Below are 19,688 nucleotides of genomic sequence, written 5' to 3'. Positions count from 1 at the left end.
AGAATGCGGTGTCTGTAGTCTGCCTCAGTTCTGGTGTCCATCTTTTATTCTCCTAATAAATCAGCAGGAGACTAAAACAACATCGGACTCACAGGGCATCATGGACACAGACTCCAAAGGAGCTACAGCCAATTTACGCAGTGGCACCAAGTAACAAAACAAGGAGTAATGGTCTCAAGTTGCAGTGGGGGAGGTTTATGTTGGATATTAGCGAAAAACCTTTTCATTAGGAGGGTGGTGAAGTACTGGACTTGGTTACCTAGGAGGTAGTGGAATCTCCTTCCTCAGAGGTTTTTAAGGTCAGGCTTGAGAGAGCCCTGGTTGGGATGATTTAGTTGGGAATTGTCCCTGTTTTCAGCAGGGGGTTGGACTAGATGATCTCCTGAGGTCCCTTCCAACCCTGATATTCTATCATTCTATGATTCTAAGATTCTAGATTCTAAGATCACAAGTCCCACTGAAAATCAATGATACACCTGGATTGCAGATCGGTTGAATAAGAAGAGGCCTTTCTTTGCTTCATTAATTTTCACAATCATACAACAATCTAACTCCTTAAAAGTTATAAATATAAGAACTACCATACTAGGTCAGACCAATGGTCGATTTAGCCTAGTATCCTGTCCCTCAGTAGTGGCAAATGCCAGATGCCCCAAAGGAAATGAACAGGACATGGCAATTATCAAGTGATCCATTCCCTGTTGTTCACTCCCAGCATCTGGCTGTCCGTAGCTTAGAGACACCAAGAGCATGAGGTTGCATCCCTGACCATCTTAGCTAATAGACATTGATGGACATATCCTCTATGAATTTATCTAATTCTTTATTTACCTAGTTATAGACAAAATATTTCACAAAAATTTTCAACAACATTTGCATTTCAAAGGTTTCAAAAATAACTTACTCTTTTAAAAATAAATATTTGTGACATATTTGACTAAAATGATTAGGTTTGGATTTTTCAGTTTTGTTTTCTTTTGTTTGTTTTTTACTACTGCCCCCTTTGAATCTTTTTTTTTACTTTCTCCCCTTTTTCTAACGAGAAATGAAAGAGAGGAAGAGAAAAAGGGGAAGAATAATAAACCAAAAGAGTGAATTAATTATATTTTGATTTTATGCTTTTTATTTTTATATCTCAAAAATCGTCAAAAACGTATTAGAATATATAAACAAGTGATTTAAGCAAAGAGAGTGAAAAGTTAACTCTACAGAGGCTGGAGAGAATTACGCAGTTAAACTTTGTGAAAATGTTAAAAAGGACCATGTTAAAGAGAGAGAATTCTTGTTTCTTTGCAGCCATTCTGAAGGGAAAATGGGCCCTTTTCCAGAAGAGTGCCTGTAAATTATCCAAATATACATACAGCTATGTAAAAACAAAGCAGTGTAAAGGAATGTTAAGGAAAAGAAAATGTGTATGTATCTATTTGTCTGTGAAAATATGTAAAGTTTTAAGAATCTAAACCAGCACATCTGGTTTGTAAAACTCCTGTTTTGCAGGTGTAAGATAAATTGGTTTTGTTTTTGTTTTTAATGCCACTAAAAAATCATTTGATTCTTTAATTTAAAGTTTCAAAACTGATAAACCTTTTTGCAAGACACAGGTAATTAGTGTTGTTTGGCTTTGAGATTTAGCATTTAACCCTTAAGGGGTAACTTGATTCTTTATAAAATTTTAAATGTTTTTAAATAAAGACCAAGTCATGGCTGCAATAGGGCAGTCAAAATCAGGAGAATAGGGAGAGATTCTGGAGTCTTTTTATTTGGTTGGTTGGGGGTTTTTTGTAACAATAGCAGATAAGAGCTGTAGTTGAAGAATAAGAAATTAACAGTGACCCTCTGAAGCAACAGCAGAGGTGAGGTGCACAAAACAAAAAGAAGCAATGTTAAAAACACTGAGCCTTAAAATGGCTCTGTGTAATCAGACTGTCACTTTGATATGGGTACATGAAAACTCTGTAAAAACAAAAGAAACAGTTACACCTTATGTAAAAATTGATATGGCTAATGTTTACAAAAAAAAAAGTTGTAGTATAGAAGGAATGCGCTTTTTCCCTAGGACATATGCAACGTATATTGTAGAAAGGGGTAAAAGAAATGCAAATGAAACGTGCTACTGAATTAAAATACTATTAGGGCTCCAAAAAGAGCCGCAACAGACTGTTTTCTTTTTCAGATCTCTGTGTGTTTTGCAAGCAGAAGTTGAAAGTGGAAAGAAATCAAAACTCTGGTGGAAGTTGATTGTGTTCCTTTTAAGACAGAGTCTCTGAGCTCTGCTGATGGCTTTGAATCCAAAAGCCATGCCTGTGTTGATGCAAATTACCTAACTGATAAAGGAAGCTGAGAACGGCCAGCACAAAAGAAATTGCCTAAATAAAAGACATGGTATAACAAGATATCTTTAATAGATTTGATGCTAATGTTATTGTTAATATTAAACATTGAAATAAATGTAATGTTAGTAAGTACCCATGTAACAACGTATAGTGTGTATGATTTTGGAAAAATTCTTTAAGGTAATATGGTAATGATGCTTCTCAGCTATTACCTGTGAATGAACTTAAAGCTTAACACAGCAGGAAAAACATTACAAACTTGGTCTGCTATATAAGAAGAAAAACCTGAGGTACACCACCTCATGAATTTAATAACTAAACAGTGGAATAATTTCCCCATAATCCTCAAAGTAGAAGCCACTAAAACCTGGCCTGCCTATAGAACAAAAAAACACAAGAAAATATGGGGGTAATTCCTCTGTTTTGCCTGCAATCAGCAAGGGTATTTGTAAAAGAAAGGAATCTTTTAAGCGATAATCAATGCCACCCTGAAAGGGGTAGAAAAATGTTATTTTTGTCTTTCAGAAAATCAGAAAAAGCTAATAGGAGCTACAGAACAACCTATTACAAAAACAAATAAAAGTTAAAAAAACATACTGCAATAGCTATGAAATGTACTGAAATGCAGATATTTAGAACATAAGATGTTTTGGGTAATAAAAAAAATTAAGGTTAATTACATCTGTAACAAAAAATACATCTGTTAAAGCAAAAAAAAAAAGATAATTGTTTAATACCTATCAATATAACTGGATGCAGTATGTCTCCAGTACGGTAAAACAAAATTTGTTAAGTGAAAAAAATTGTTAAAATTGCACACCAACAGGTTCTCGAAGCAAAGATATGGAAAGCTAGCCCATTCCCCAGATTGCACCTGGGATCCTTCCAGCTACCCCAGACCTCAAGCCAGTGGGCTGGGGAGGAAGGGAAACTATTGGACACTAGGTTCACCCTAGATTAATCTTTTTTCCCCAATTTTCTTGGGGAAACAAAACAAAAACATCGTTTTCTTAAGAACTCAACTTCCATTCAGGCTCCAAACTCTTTTGCAAGATTTCCAGAAGGGCTCAACACCCTGAGTGCTGAGCTAGTTTGGGGGAAAAAACCAAACAAGGCCGGTACCGATTGTGAGTGCTGGCTGCTTGACTCTGTGGCCCACCGTGTGGGAGTTTGAGGTTCTCATTAAGCGAAGTGTCTCTATTCTGTTTCTGTCCTAGTGTCCATCTAATAAGTGAGGGGGGAGATTAGAACACCTCAGAACGCACAGGGTTGTAGGAAATCTGCAACTTTAGATGAGGGTGATGGTGTCTAAAAACCAGATGTGATGTAGGTGTTGAACGAGAGATGCTGTCTTGGCCTCCTTGAGCGGCTCATATAATATTGAAGAAAAGGAGGGTTGAGAGAGCTGTTTTTGTCCTAGCGTCAGGATGGCTGAGTGGTCTAAGGTGACAGACTCAAGGCTCTGTCTTCCGGTCGCCTGCAGGTGGCGTGGGTTCAATTCCCATTCCTGACACAGCTTCTTGATTCCACCTCAAGAGGTGGTCTGGTTTCAATTGCCCTTAAAACATTGAAAGAGCCCTTGTTTAGGAGCTTTCTTAGAGTAGCAGCAAGAGAAGTTAGAGGGAATTGTAAATACCTTCAGAATCCATGCGCTCAAGGCACCTAGTTGGGTAAATTTCAGTTTATTCCCCACCAGAAAGTTGACATTGCTGGATCTTGGGCAGGTATGGATGTCAAACATACAGGTGGAGGAAGAAGGGAGCAGTGCAGTAGACACTGATAAAGGGAAGGTAAGACTCTTAGTCTCCGGGTTTGGGCTTGAGCCCTAAACTGGGTGCTCTAGGTACTCTGGTTTGGCTGCTTCAGGAGGGCACAGAATTGACAACGTAGGGAGCAGAGATAGGAGGCAGCTACAACCAAGAGCCCTGTTAGATTGTGTCAACATCCTATCAGGAGGTCTCAAAGCCTCTCTCTCAGTTTGTATCTCAGAAATTCTGTCAGCTCCAGGATCTTTCTCCATCGAAGAGCCGCTAGGTAGGCAGAAGAAGAGGTGGAGAGGATTGCGATGGAGGTAACTAAAGCAGAGAAGAATTGTTCCTCTTGGGATTTTTTGTGTTTCTCTTGTGATCCTGACGGAGGAACCGGAAGCATCATTTGATTTTCTTTCAGGCTACTTTCTGTCCAACAGATTAAGTTGGGCCATTGTCCATTCCCCTCAGGGGTTAAGAGCTGGAACCCCTGTGCTCAGGGTCACAACCTTAGGCCAACCGAAGGCACTGAAACAAACTCAAATGATGCTTCAGCTTCCTCCTCAGCATCACAAGACCAACACAAAGAAAACTTCCGAGGAACGGGGCTCTGAGCATTGCCAGGTTGTGAGTTCTGTGTCCTCAGGAAGCAGCCAAAATGCTCGAACCCCCACCCGCTTCTCTTGGACCGCTGGGAACATGGTGTTTGCACAGGAGCTGCAAGCCCTTCTTTCCTCTCTTTGTCTACCCCGGCCCCTTCCCCCCAAATGGTTTCATCGCACGCTGGAGGGACCTAAGGACCTGCAGGTTTCCGCACCCACCTCCTAAAGCAAACAGTCCTTCCCTTCTCTGACATTCCTGGAGCCGCGCATGCTTGGAGGAGTTTTACCCCAGGGGGTTCTGATTCCCTGCGAAAGATGTGTCTGGCGGCGGCGGGAACTGTCTTGTCTGCCCCTCTTTGGGCGCTGAGAAGCTTTTTCTGAGAAACAGCACCTCCTCCTGGTGGGAGAATCCTAAATTCCACCCTCCCGCCCAGGTTTCTCTAAGCAGCTGCTAGATGAACCCCACTTCTCTGGTCTAGACACCAGCATCTAACTAGCCTTGAAACGGGTCCTGTTTGCTAGCTGGAGAGCGAAGGAACCAGGAAAGAAGGCAAATGTCAGGAAACGAATCTCAACACGCAAAGAAACTTCCTTCACTCTTCTTTTGTACTGTCTGTGCCTTTGCAACACCTTCAAGCCTAGCCCGACTAGCTCAGTCGGTAGAGCATGAGACTCTTAATCTCAGGGTCGTGGGTTCGAGCCCCACGTTGGGCGTTTGATCTTGCACTCTTCGACATCACTCTTTCCCTTAGAGTCTCAGGACCCAAGGGAATCCACTCTTTGTCCACTCAACCATCTGAGGCTGTCTGGGACCTTCAGTACATCATGAAGAGAAGACAAATTGACAATTCCATGGTCCTAAGAGAGTTGAGTCTCTTCTAGCCCAAGCAAGAGAGGGAAAAAATAACCTTTCAGAAGCTCATTGCCCCCCCAGCAGTGATCTATAGCTTCTCTACTTCTTTCTATATCTTCGCCAGCACTCAGTAGTTGAGATAACTGCTTCTTTCTCAAATCCTCCACCAGCCCTCTTCACTGGGATGGAGATTGCTTAAGGCTGAAGATTCCAACCACATCTTATTCATCCCTCGTACATTTCTGTAAGCCCATGGAGAGTAAAACAAGATAGCAATCAAACTGTTTAAAAAAAAAAGACATCTCCTCAATGTATAACAATACTGGAAATTGTTTTAATATGTTTTCTGTTTCTTTTTCATATCAGTTGACTGTGATAAAAATAGGAAGGGAACCGTAAGGAAACGAAGAGCTCAGAGCTTGTGTTAACCTCCTTTGAAGACGAACGAATGGCCTCAGTTGGACAGAAAGTAGGTCTAGAAAGTCACGCCCAACAAACCAAATGTACTCTCCCTCGTGGTCTAGTGGTTAAGATTTGGTGCTTTCACTGCTATTGCCCAGGCTCGATTCCCGGTCAGGGAGTTAAGTTACTCTCTTCAACAAAAGTCTACCTTTCCTTCCTCACTTGGAATTCAACGGGAAGAAGGCAACTTTCTGGCCTCCTTCAGAAGGCTTGAAAACTCTTTGGCGGCCATGGAGAGAGCAAAGCTTCCAACTGCTACAATATGGCTAGCTGCCCCTTAAAGCCCAGCCTCTGCACCCTTTTACACAAATACACTTACTTGTGCAAACAATTTAGTTTTTCCTTCTTACCTAGCCTTACCCAAATTATAACAACATTGCACTTTCACCCAAGATCGTTTTAAACCACCATTAGTGGCCCACGCTTTGCATAATTACAATAGGACCTCAGAGTTAGACTTCATATTTCCAGCTTCAGATACAAGAATGAGACATGCATACAAATAGGAGGCATATATTCAGTAGGTTAGAACCTTTGTTATGATACCTTACAAGAGACCTTTTGCATCAAGCATATTCCAGTTACATCATACTCACACTTATAAGCATCCTTTCATAAAACGTATGGAGTGCAACGTCACCGGGTGCCCTACCTACCCTGCTTTCGCTGCTTCCTGATGGCACAGAATTGACAACAAAAGAGCCAGGCTAGGAGGCTTCTAAAACCGAGAGAGCTGTTCTATCGTGGCCACATCCTCTCAGGAGGTATCAAACCCCCTCTCTCCGTTTCTATCCCCCAAATCCTATCAGCTCAATGATTTTTGTCCCTGGAGGAGCCTCGAGGGAGGCAGAAGAAGCGGAGAGGATTGCGTTGGGGGTAAATAAAACAGAGAAGAGTTGTTCCTCTTGGGATTTTGGTGTGTTTCCCTGGTGATCCTGACGGAGGAACGGGAAGCATAATTCCACCTGCTTCAATGCCTCGGATTGGGTTCAGCTGGTGAATTCTCTGCTCTTGTTCTCACAGGGGAATGGGGACTGGACGGGTTTCCCAATTTGGACAGAAAGTGGCTTGCCAAAGCCGAGGAGAGCCTGCTTCCTGCCTGCACCGAGTTGACAAACTGGGGAAGCCAAAGCTGAGCGACCCCGTAGACGAGGTCAGAATGCTATCCGCTCACATGGAGGGGGAGCACAAGCCCTCCCTGGGTTTCTCTGCCCAAATTAGAATCAGTTGAGTGATCTTCCTGGACGAGCCTCTAGGTAGGCAGAAGAAGAAGTGAAGAGGGTTGCGATGGGGTAAATGAAAGCCGAGGACTCTTCCTCTTGAGAGTTCGTCTTGCTCTTGTGATTCTGATGGATGAACCTAAAGCGTCATTTGAGCGTGCTTCAGGGCTTTTCCTCGGGCTCAGGTTGTGACACTGAGCACAGGCGTTCCTTCACTCTCTCTGCTTGGACCCTCTGTAATGGGGAACGGGCCAGCTTTCGAAACAGCCTAGTGGAGCTGAACGAAAACAGCAATAAACATCCAGGTTCACCCTAGATTAATCTTTTTTCCCCAATTTTCTTGGGGAAACAAAACAAAAACATCGTTTTCTTAAGAACTCAACTCCCGTTCAGGCTCCAAACTCTTTTGCAAGATTTCCAGAAGGGCTCAACACCCTGAGTGCTGAGCTATTTTGGAAAAAAAACAAAAAAACAAGGCCGGTACCGATTGTGAGTGCTGGCTGCTTGACTGTGTGGCCCACCGTGCGGGAGTTTGAGGTTCTCATTAAGCTAAGTATCTCTATTCTGCCTCTATCCTAGTGGCCATCTTTTATTCCCCTAATAAGTGAGGGGGGAGATTAGAACACCTCAGAACGCACAGGGTTGTAGGAAACCTGCAACTTTAGATGAGGGTGATGGTGTCTAAAAAACAGATGTGATGTAGGTGTTGAAAGAGAGATGCTGTCTTGGCCTCCTTGAGCAGCTCATACAATATTGAAGAAAAGGAGGGTTGAGAGAGATGCTTTTGTGCCAGTGTCAGGATGGCCGAGTGGTCTAAGGCGCCAGACTCAAGGCTCTGTCTTTCCCACAGTTGGGGCTTCTGGTCTCCCGCAGGAGGCGTGGGTTCAAATCCCACTCCTGACACAGCCTCTTGATTCCACCTCAAGAGGTGGCCTGGTTTCAATGGCCCTTGTTTAGGAGTTTTCTTAGAGTAGCGGCAAGAGAAGTTAGAGGGAATTGTAAATACCTTCAGAATCCATGCGCTCAAGGCACCTAGTTGGGTAAATTCCAGTTTATTCCCCACCAGAAAGTTGGCATTGCTTGGTGTTGGGCAGGTATGGATGTCAAACATACAGGTGGAGAAAGAAGGGAGCAGTACAGTAGACACTGATAAAGGGAAGGTAAGACTCTTGGTCTCAGGGTTTGGGCTTCAGCCCTAAACTGGGTGCTCTATGTACTCTGGTTTGGCTGCTTCATGAGGGCACAGAATTGACAACATAGGGAGCAGAGATAGGAGGCAGCTACAACCAAGAGCCCTGTTAGATTGTGTCAACATCCTATCAGGAGGTCTCAAAGCCTCTCTCTCAGTTTGTATCTCAGAAATTCTGTCAGCTCCAGGATCTTTCTCCATCGAAGAGCCGCTAGGTAGGCAGAAGAAGAGGTGGAGAGGATTGCGATGGAGGTAACTAAAGCAGAGAAGAATTGTTCCTCTTGGGATTTTTTGTGTTTCTCTTGTGATCCTGACGGAGGAACCGGAAGCATCATTTGATTTTCTTTCAGGCTACTTTCTGTCCAACAGATTAAGTTGGTCCATTGTCCATTCCCCACAGGGGTTAAGAGCTGGAACCCCTGTGCTCTGAGTCACAACCTTAGTCTTGGACCTTTAGTACATCATGAAGACAACAATACACATTGACAATTCCATGTTCCTAAGAGAGTAGAATCTCTTCTAGCCCAGGCAAGAGAGGGAAAAAATAACCTTTCAGAAGCTGATTGCCCCTTGCCCCCCACCCCCTGAGCAGCCATCTAGAGCTTCTCTACTTATTTCTATATCTTCGCCAGCGCTCAGTAGTTGAGATAACTGCTTCTTTCTCAAATCCTCCACCAGCCCTCTTCATTGGGAAGGAGATTGCTTAAGGCTGACGATTCCAACCACATCTTATTCATCCCTCGTACATTTCTGTAAGCCCATGGAGAGTAAAACAAGATAGCAATCAAACTGTTTAAAAAAAAAAAAGATGTGGCCTCAATGTATAACAATACTGGAAATTGTTTTAATATGTTTTCTGTTTCTTTTTCATATCAGTGCTAAAAATAGGAAGGGAACCGTAAGGAAATGAAGAGCTCAGAGCTTGTGTTTACCTCCTTTGAAGACGAACGAATGGCCTCAGTTGGACAGAAAGTAGGCCTAGAAAGTCAAGCCCAAGCCTTCAAATATAGTCTCCCTGGTGGTCTAGTGGTTAGGATTTGGCACTTTCACCGCCATGGCGCGCGTTTGATCCCTGGTCAGGGAGTTACCCTCATCAACAAAAGTCTGCCTTTCCTTCCTCGTTTGGAGTTCAACTGGAAGAATGCAACTTCCTGCCCTCATTCAGAATGCTTGTAGACTCTTTGGAGGCCATGGGGAAAGCAAAGCTTCCAACTATTACAATATTCCTATTTGCCCCTTAACGCCCAGCCTCTGCACCCTTTTACACAAATACACTTTCTTGTGCAAACAATTTAGTTTTTCGTTCTTACCTAGCCTAACCTAAATTAGAACAACATTGCACTTTGACCCAAGAGCTTTTTTTTTTTTCATTTTTCTTGGTGAAACCAAACCAAACCAAACAATCATTTTGGGTCCACCAAAATATTTCACTAAATATAATATTCATTCAAAAACCTTTCACCCAGCGCTATATACAAGTCTTGGAAGTAACCACCCCGGAGAAAGATCATTAAGCTTTTCCATTCCTAAGATCTAGCTGCTGAAGGCTTCTGAGCATGGGCTATGGGCCTTTCACCTCTAGGCCAATGGTTACCCTCTTGCTCAGGTGGCTACTGATGAAAGGCAACGTGGTTTAGTGGCAGATCCATTTCGGCCTCCCTCTTCCAATGTCTACAGGCGGGTGTTTGTTTCGCATTGCATCTAAGAATCAAATCAATTCTCTAGAAACCTCAACCTGGAGTCAAGGTGATTGTAGGTCAAGGAAGGAAGGTTTTCTTCATCCTGTTCTAGTAAATGCTCAAAGTTGCGATGGTTCTTGGAGCTTCCAGACACATTGGCCAGAATTTTCAGAAGGTCTCACACCCACCGCTAGGGCCAGATTTTCAGAAGAACTAGGCTCCCAGTTAGGCACTAAAATCTTTAGCCAGATTGTCAAAAAGGCTCAACCTATTTTTCCAAAAAATGAGTTATTTTGGAAAAAAACCTTGTGAAGATTGTGGGTGCTGGTTACTTGTCTATGTGGCCCACACTGCTGGAGTTGGAGGTTCACCATTGTTTTCTCAGAATGCGGTGTCTGTAGTCTGCCTCAGTTCTGGTGTCCATCTTTTATTCTCCTAATAAATCAGCAGGGAGACTAAAACAACATCGGACTCACAGGGCATCATGGACACAGACTCCAAAGGAGCTACAGCCAATTTACGCAGTGGCACCAAGTAACAAAACAAGGAGTAATGGTCTCAAGTTGCAGTGGGGGAGGTTTATTTTGGATATTAGCGAAAAAACCTTTTTCATTAGGAGGGTGGTGAAGTACTGGACTTGGTTACCTAGGGAGGTAGTGGAATCTCCTTCCTCAGAGGTTTTTAAGGTCAGGCTTGAGAGAGCCCTGGCTGGGATGATTTAGTTGGGAATTGTCCCTGTTTTCAGCAGGGGGTTGGACTAGATGATCTCCTGAGGTCCCTTCCAACCCTGATATTCTATCATTCTATGATTCTAAGATTCTAGATTCTAAGATCACAAGTCCCACTGAAAATCAATGATACACCTGGATTGCAGATCGGTTGAATAAGAAGAGGCCTTTCTTTGCTTCATTAATTTTCACAATCATACAACAATCTAACTCCTTAAAAGTTATAAATATAAGAACTACCATACTAGGTCAGACCAATGGTCGATTTAGCCTAGTATCCTGTCCCTCAGTAGTGGCAAATGCCAGATGCCCCAAAGGAAATGAACAGGACATGGCAATTATCAAGTGATCCATTCCCTGTTGTTCACTCCCAGCATCTGGCTGTCCGTAGCTTAGAGACACCAAGAGCATGAGGTTGCATCCCTGACCATCTTAGCTAATAGACATTGATGGACATATCCTCTATGAATTTATCTAATTCTTTATTTACCTAGTTATAGACAAAATATTTCACAAAAATTTTCAACAACATTTGCATTTCAAAGGTTTCAAAAATAACTTACTCTTTTAAAAATAAATATTTGTGACATATTTGACTAAAATGATTAGGTTTGGATTTTTCAGTTTTGTTTTCTTTTGTTTGTTTTTTACTACTGCCCCCTTTGAATCTTTTTTTTTACTTTCTCCCCTTTTTCTAACGAGAAATGAAAGAGAGGAAGAGAAAAAGGGGAAGAATAATAAACCAAAAGAGTGAATTAATTATATTTTGATTTTATGCTTTTTATTTTTATATCTCAAAAATCGTCAAAAACGTATTAGAATATTTTCACTTTATTTTCTAATTTCAGTAAAGAGCCACCTTATTTTAAAATCCTCATGCCATTAAAAAATATTTATGATACATAATGTTTTCACCATCTTTAAAAATGTTTTTCTCCCCTTCACACCCTGTCTCAGTGCTCCTTTGTAGCGCCATCCTCCTCATTCTCTGCCCCCACTCAGCTCTGCTGAAAACCATTCCTTTATTTTTTTACATTCCTGTTGTCTTCATTCATTATATACAGGTGTACTTGATTTGAAATTCATTAACAGTGTTTTTTTAAGATGCCAGAAGTAGCTATTCTCTTTGAGCCACATTGGTTAGGAGATCTTATGGGACTATAAATAGTCAAAATTCATTTTGGATCTGAAAAGCCAATTTTGACACACATAGAGGGTCCATCTTTTTAGGAAAGAGAGACTCGTTTTAACAATTTTTCACTATAGAACTTTCTTTAGTACATCAAATTTGAAAATATAGAACTGCTTGGGAAAGGAAAAAAAGCAAAATTTTCTTGGAAAAGTTAACACAACTATTTTTATTTTTTTCCTCATATTGTAAAAATCTCATAACTGCTTCTTTCCTCACCACAATCAGTACATTAGTTCTGATACACAATTTAATGGACAGATCTTTTTTCGGGGAAGTAACTGATTTTCATGAGTTCCTCATTAGTTCAAATCATTCTTAGACGGATTTCAGACAGCAATTCTCAGTGTCAAAAGCCCAACTGGTGGAAGTCAATTAGGGGGCACGATTCCTCCCGCTGGGAACTGACCCATTTACCCTCATGGAGCTATGTCTTATTTATACCCACTGCTTTTTTTACTTACATGGAGGTTCTTGCCCTCAGTCTATAATGTGTTTGTGAGCACAGATTCTCTTGAGTGTGCAGTATTTGATCTCTTTTTACTCCACACACTTTTCACGTGCCACATATATCTGCTGTCTGATACAGTGCACAAATTAGATTTTTAACACAAATGTAAGATTGGAAGATCAATTATGTCTCTCTTTCCCTCCCCGAGAAGAGCATTCTCCTCATCAGTCTCCTGATGGCCTTCTTCATCTCGGCATTTCTCAACGTGTAGATCATCAAGTTCAGCATCGGGGTGATTACAGTGTAAATGAGGGATATCACCTTGTCCAGCATGAATTCCTTGAAGGGCCGAGCATAAATGAAGATGCTGGGAATGAATTGTAAACACACGACAGTAATCTGGGTTCCACAAGTGGACAGAGCCTTGCGCTTCCCTTCCATGATACGTGTCCTGATCATGACTAAAATGACAGTGTAGGAAATCAGCAGAATGATGAATACTATTAAGAGCAGCACTCCAGCATTGAAGACCATCTGCCATTCAACCAAGTGAGTGTCGGTGCAGGCCAGTTTGATGACTTGTGGGATATCACAGTAGAAATTGTCCAGGACATTTGGACCACAGAACGGCAACTGGAGGAGCAGTCCAAGCTGAACAGCAGAATGAATCAATCCACCCAGCCATGCATTTAACACTAACACTAACAAATCCCGGTTCATGATAGTCAAGGATCTCAGTGGTTTATAGATGGCTACATATCTATCAATTGCCATTGCCAAAAGACAAAGCCCCATAGCGCCTCCAAGTGGAAGAAGAACATCTGGAGGATGCACTCATTGAATGAGATGGTTTTACTCTGGGTGAGGAGACCTGAGAGCAATTTTGGAGCATTTACTGATGATTCACTGACATCCAAGAAAGCCAAGTTGGCCAGCAGGAAGTACATGGGGGTGTGGAGCTGGTGGTCGGTGATCACGGTGGTGATGATGGTGAAGTTTCCCAGCCACGTGTTCACATAGATGATGAAGAAAACCACAAAGAGGAATCGCTGAAGATCAGGATTCTGAGTGAGACCCAAGAGGACAAATTCTATTACTGGGGTGGTGAGATTCTTCTCCATTTATTACTTGCAAAATGTGCCTGCAGAAGGAACAATGATGATAATGATTATGATGTAATCCCATTGTGTTACTGATATTAAATGAATATTAACTCCACCTTAACAAAAAAAACCACTAGCTTGGTAATTTCCTTTGTTTACTGAATTCCACACTCTCCTCAGGCCCATTTGTGAGTAACCCTGTTTCAGCAGAACATGTGAGCTCCACCAGTGGTCATCTCCAGTCCTGGGGTCCTTGGGAGTCAAGAGGAGCAGTCTACACATTGAGGCAAGCCCTCTGCTAACCACTGTCTCCATTCATCTTCCTGCAGCCCTGATGGGGCACACCTCTGACAGGCCACAGATTCCTTATGGGTCCTAGGGGTTCAGTGTAGGGAAGATTGTGGATCACAAGGAAAGCGGTTCCTCATGGGGGTCTCAGATGCTAAATGAGAGAGCTAGATCCTCACTAGATAGTCCCAAAAAAACACGTCAATGAAATATTTGGTTTTTTGAAAAAAAAATGTGGTTAAATAATCAAAGAAATTGTATTTCCCTGATATTGAAATCCAAGTTTTCATTTCAATTTTAAACATGTTTTTTTTTCCAAATTTCAGATTCTGCATGGAATTTTTATTTTGATTGCTTTTTTGGGAAACAAATAATATTTTTCAATTTTAATAATTCTTACCTCCTTTTAGTGTTTTTCATATGTAGATCTCAAAGCACTTTACAAAGGAGGTCACTTTAATTATCCCTGGTTTAGAATTGGGAAACGGGGCACAGACGGGGAAGTGTCTGTTTGCTGTTCTCCTCACTCACTTATGCTCCTCTAAAAATAAAAGCCTATATCCAAAGATCCACCCACCCACCTCCTCCCCCTGCGATTACAATGCATATCGCTAATAGAATGTTGCAGATTTTCTGCAATAACAGTCATTACCTCACAAAACTGCTGTGCCTGTGATCTCAGAGCTGGTTGCGTCCTTATGACTAAGGATGGTGTGGGGAAGTCACATCTTAGAGATGTGCATTGCCCTTCTGACTGGAAGGTGAAGTGGCCCTAGTTCCAGAAATGACACTTTCCCAGAAATCTTTCCCATGTATCATATCTGAACAGGTGCTGAGATGAAAAAATCTCTGAAATCCCCCTGAGCTTTACTGGGTCTGATCAAGAAGTCGGTTCCCCAGAGCTTTGGGGTTCCCGTCTCAAGGGGAATCCTTAACAAGTTTACAGCATATTTCATTTGGTTCATGTTTGTTTTTAGCCACTCAAACTCAACAGGCTGGGAACGTTTGCCGTGTTGACTGGTGCTGACACAAGGGGGGATATCCAGGACACAGAGGATGAACTGGGTATTCATCTGGCCTCAGAAACACTGTAAATCCCAGGACTCCTGGGTGCTCTTCCTAGCACTGAGAGATCAGTCTGATCAAGTGGTTATCGCTGGACATAGGAGTCGGGACTTGTTGGGCTTATGCAGTTTGAGGAGGGGAGTGAGGTGTAGTGGTTGGAACAAGCAGGCACGGTCATGCCAAGTCGCTCACATTCACTTTAATGTATTTGAGACAAGAGCATAGCTGAATAATCTGATATTCTTTTGGTGAGCTCTGACTTAAAGGTCAAAGTTCAATTTTGGTCTCATTTTACACTCCACAGCCAATGTACAATCAGAGTCGACAAATTTCTCCATTCCAGCTCAACAGGAAGATGGGAACTTATGGTGTCAGTGAGGGGCCTGGCATAAGCATCGCCATTTGTATGATTTTCTCCCTGATTTTGCCAGCCAGGTCAGGAGCAACAGTAATGGGATAGCTACCAGAGGTCTCTACACCTTTTTGCGTGTGTAGGCTGAGCTGATCACCCAACGACAGAGAGCAGTGCACTGAACTGACACCTGAATGTACGTAGGCAGCAGTAGGCAGTGTCAGTGAATTAGGGGCAGATTTTTAAAGAAGTTTATGCACCAAGTAAGATTTTCAAAAGCCCTGGGTGACTAAAACTCATTGATTACAAAGTGGTTAGGGCAGCTTGATTCTTTGGAAAATGCCACTAGCCCCCTAAATATCTTTAAAAATCTTACTTTTAGTCCTAGAATAGAATAGAATAAACCCACTCGTACAACAATAGAATAGAGTGGACCCAGCTGTACTAGTTTAGAATAGAATATTATAGACTAGAGAAGAATTCTGCTCCACTGGGTTGGGGGCAGGTCAATTCCAGCAAACATCCCTTCATTTAGAATTGCTCACCATTTTGCCCAGCACAACCCAAGTCTTTTCACTTCATAGGCAAGGAAGTTGCCATGGATTCCTACATAATCCATTGGCAGAAGCCCAAGTTTTAGCAGAATGTTTACAATGACAGATCCATTAATTAAGGGAAAGGACATCTCAAAGAGACTTATTTCCCAATGGTTGGCTGAGTTTTTGAAGGTCTCACACTCAACTCAACAGCATTTCTCTGTCTGTCTGCAACGCAAAAATTTTGGAATGCCACATCGGATCAATTCCAAATCTTCAGGGAAAATTTTTAGGCATCCCCTGATGATTTTAGGGGAAATCAGAAAACCAAAAGGGGAAAAATGTGGGACACATAGAGTTCCAGCCATCTGATTAGCACTGCCATAGGGACAACCACCTCTGCAATTCTCCAAAGGTCATACATGGTGCCATTAAAGCCTTTCATCATGACAATACTCCATCTCATCTCTGCCCATCTTCCCACTATAGTTTAACATCCTGACACCCGGCATGACTTGCTACAAAGACAGAAAGAAGACAAATAACTAGGAGGAGTGCTAAGGCGCAATGTGGGGGAAAGGTGGGAATGGGGTTGCACACATGGAGGGAATGGGGGAGAAAAAGGGGGACGCTATAATGGGGGAAGGAGGATGGCGGGGGAAAAACACCTGTTGGAGGAGGATTGGGGGAAACAAGAAGCCAGTAGGGGAAATGAAGGCATGCAAGGAGCCCCTATTGTATGCAATGAGGTAGGCCTAGAGAAGTCATGAAATGTGCGACCCCCCTATTACAATGAATTACTACCCATATATCTAGAAGACAAGAGCGCATTTATGGGAAAATGGGGGAAAGAGTCTAAAACCAGATATCACTTGGAACAATGGGAAAACCTGTGGAGGAAGGCTAAAAACACATCTATATCTGAGATATAGCAGCCTTCCTGCATTTATGCTGGGAAAGCCCTAAGATATTAGGACAGTAAGAAGCCAATATTTTGGAGGAAAATAAATATATTTTCAAGATTACTAAAGTTAGGTCACTTATGGAACCCATAGTTGCAGCCTAAAGTTGGTACTGATCCAAGGAAGGACTCATTGATAACTCAATTATTGCTAGTAGCCAGATCCGTGATAGCTCATATTTGGAGGAGAGCTCCACCGACGTTAGTGGAATGGAGAAATAAACTATGGGTAATCCCTCCAATGGAGTAAATGGCAGAGATTCCCTAGATCAGTGTCAAGTAGTATAGATAATGAATCATTTCCATGTTTGAAATTTGAACCTAATGAGAATAAACATCATGATAAGAGGTTGACTTATCCTAATCAAGATTCCCCTGTTTATGCATCCAAGGATTGCATTACACAGTGTCACACCAGGAATTCATGTTCAGCTAATTATCCACCATGAACCCCAAATCTTTTTCAATCACTGCTTCCCAGGATACAGTCCCCCATCGTGTCAGTGTGGCTGTGACTGGTTGCCTGGATGGACCACACTGAGAACGCCACGCTCGGGGCAGACTGCAAGAAGTAGTCCCCCAAAACTGGTGATAAATCCTATAATTAAAGTCACCAAACCAGTATCAAAAGAGCTTCTATAGTACTATACTGGTTAACAGGAAGCCAAAGACAATCTCCTTTAAGCATTCCAGTCCTTGGCTCCTACCTAGGCAAACAGGCCTAATATAGTGAGAGGTTATTGAAAACCCTGTGCACCATACTTAAGGTTCTACCAATCCCAAAGGATCAGAAACTTACCCTCAGGTCAATATATATTTCAGATCTTACCTCAGCCTATCCTTAGTAAGCTAATTAAAATTTTATAAAGAAAAGAAGCGAGTTATAACTGGCCCGAGGTTTCATTTTTATAGCTGAAAAAGGCTGCAAAGTGTTTTGAGCACGGCATGTGACTGAGGATCCTTCTCTGTTGAGCACAAACTGACCCACCACTTTGAAGTTGTCAAGTATCCGACGAAGTGGGTATTCACCCACGAAAGCTCATGTTCCAAAACGTCTGTTAGTCTATAAGGTGCCACAGGACCCTTTGCCACTTTGAAGTTAACATTCAATTTCATATGCATACACAGCAAATCTAGTTACACTCATTTGCATGAAACAATTTGCTGGTCCTTCATTATAACAGAGATAGATAAGCTGAAGACAATGCAGATAATATTAGTTTCCTGCATTATCTCACATCTTTGATCTTAAGGTTAACTGAATGCAGTTTTATACATAATGTAAGATGTTTAAGACATGAAAGGGAATTAGCATCTACAAGCTAATTTGGTTACATTGTAAAACGTCTGATGGGATACAGATAAACACAAACAAATACACTTAGCATCTACCCCTGATTTCTATTACTACAAATGAATGGGTTAGTGACCACTGGTCTAGTACATCTGTTTGAAATTCACACACAAGTGCATTATCCTGATGCGATTGTAATGCCTCTGGTTAAATTGTTATGGGTCATACACAGGTTGGCTGGTCTGCCAGCGTCACAGTGGTCTACATTCTTTGTTCCTAGACATATACATTTACATTTAGCCATATTAAAATGCATAATGTGCTTGCACCCACCTTACCAAGCGATCCAGATCACTTTGTATCTGTGACCTGTCCATGGGCGGCGAGTTCTATGGGCCCGTGGAGCCCAGGCCCCACCAATAATCCTAAAGGTGGGCCCAGCTCCAGCAATGTTTGGGCCCCAGGCCCTATACTTTCAGGGGTCCCCGCGCTGCCATGCCGGGTGCTCTCACTGCAGCAGCAGCTCCCGGCAGAGGCCCCAGCAGCGACAGGGCTCACAGCCATTGGCCGGGAACCCCAGCCAATGGGAGCTGCCGGGGGCGGTGCTGGAGCTGCCTGGCCACGCCTCCACAGCAGGGAGGGGGAGCGAGCCACCGGCAGCGTCTGAGCCCTGAGCCAAGCAGCAGCAGGGTCTGTCCCTATCGGACAGACTCAGCCGGTGAGCTGTGGGGGCAGCCAGACACACAGACACAACCGGGGAGGGGGGTTTGGTGGGGACAAACAGACACAGCCGGGGACAGCCAGACACAAAGACACAGCTGGGGGGCGTTGGTGGGGACAGACAGACACCGCTGGGGGGGACAGACAGACACAAAGACACAGCTGGGGGGGCGTTGGTGGGGACAGACAGACACAGCTGGGGGCGGTGGGGACAGACAGACACAAAGAACCAGCTGGGGGGGCGTGGGTGGGGACAGACAGACACAGCTGGGGGTGGGGACAGATAGACACAAAGACACAGCTGGGGGGGCGTTGGTGGGGACAGCCAGACCCAGCTGGGGGGGGTGGGGACAGACAGACACAGTCGGGGGTGGTGGGGACAGCCAGCCAGACACAGCCGGGGGGTTGTGGGACAGACAGACACAAGGACACAGCCAGGGGGGTAGTGAGGACAGACAGATGGACACAGCTGGGAGGTTGTGGGGACAGACAGATGGAGCCGTGGGCGGGGAAAGGAGCAGCAATGGGCACCCCGGGGCTGGTATAAAATACACAGGATGGGGGGAGCTTCCTGAGGGGACTATAGCAACACCCCCCGCAGAGCAGACCCAGGTTGCAGCTGGCTCTGCCCATCACAGCCCCCTGCCCCACAGAGACCCACACAACCCTCTGCCCCCTCGAGAGACTCCCAATGACCCCTGTGCCCCTGTCACTCCTCTCCAGAGAGCCCTCCCCTTTGTGCCAGACCACTCCCCTCCTCCACTGCCACCCCTCCTCCAAAGCTCCCTACAATCTCCCCCTTTGCCTTCCGCCCCCCAGCCCAGCCCATTCCATTGTCCGGGAGGCTCCCAGTCTAGTGGCTATCAGGGCCCACGGGAGCTGCACCTGAGGCAGGGTGCCTACCTGCAGATGCAG

The 19,688-nt window shown here is 43.5% G+C and overlaps 2 non-coding genes and 1 pseudogene across 2 annotated transcripts; 2 read left to right on the top strand and 1 right to left on the bottom strand.

Moving 5' to 3' along the window:
- Window positions 1-5,324: 5,324 nt before the first annotated feature.
- On the top strand, window positions 5,325-5,397 carry TRNAK-CUU. The gene has a single exon. It is a non-coding gene; the product is annotated as a tRNA-Lys (tRNA).
- A 2,615-nt stretch (window positions 5,398-8,012) lies between these two features.
- TRNAL-CAA lies at window positions 8,013-8,121 on the top strand. Its single transcript has 2 exons — window positions 8,013-8,050; window positions 8,076-8,121. It is a non-coding gene; the product is annotated as a tRNA-Leu (tRNA).
- Window positions 8,122-11,797: 3,676 nt separating this feature from the next.
- On the bottom strand, window positions 11,798-18,422 carry LOC120383441 (annotated as a pseudogene).
- Between the last annotated feature and the right edge of the window lie 1,266 nt (window positions 18,423-19,688).

This window comes from Mauremys reevesii, linkage group 15 (assembly GCF_016161935.1).
Source record: "Mauremys reevesii isolate NIE-2019 linkage group 15, ASM1616193v1, whole genome shotgun sequence".
NCBI lineage: Eukaryota > Metazoa > Chordata > Testudines > Geoemydidae > Mauremys > Mauremys reevesii.
Note: the sequence above shows the minus strand (reverse complement) of the source record. Positions and strands in the feature narration are given on the sequence as shown.